The sequence below is a fragment of the Theropithecus gelada genome, chromosome 11 (assembly GCF_003255815.1).
Source record: "Theropithecus gelada isolate Dixy chromosome 11, Tgel_1.0, whole genome shotgun sequence".
Lineage (NCBI taxonomy): Eukaryota > Metazoa > Chordata > Mammalia > Primates > Cercopithecidae > Theropithecus > Theropithecus gelada.
In genome coordinates, this window is record NC_037679.1 from 14,241,372 (window position 1) to 14,241,938 (window position 567).

Genomic DNA, 567 nt, shown 5'->3' on the forward strand with positions numbered 1-567 from the left:
TAAGCTCTTATCATCGGCTTAAGAGTTCAAAAAATTTGCTATACAATCTATTCTTTTACACAGTCCATAATTTTTATTGACTGTATAGATTGCATAGCAAATATAATTTTCTTAATTTACATCTATTTTTTTCTCAAATTTGGAAAAGTTTGATGGCATGACTTTCTTGACAGATTTATGTAGAAAAAAGCAGGATCAATGAACTTCATAGAATAAAAAATATAAAGACATAGTTTACATTTTACTTTTGTCCTTAAATAAAAGTAAACTAGTTCCAGGAGCTGAAGACTGATCACATTTTAAAAGATCCCTCTATACCTATGTAATAAACCTGCACATTCTGCACATGTATCCTGTTTTTATTTTTTCAAGAAAAAATTTAAAAAAAAAATCTCTAAGTAAAACAGTTAACTGATAATTTCCTTGAGGTTGTAAGAGCTCTTTTGGTGTAAAGTTCATGTTACCTTGGAATGTACTTTTAGCTTTCTTTCCCCTCATTTATTTATTAGCATTTTGAAGCAATGTGTTTTTTTTTTTTTTTTTTTTTTTTTTTTTTTTTTTTTTTTT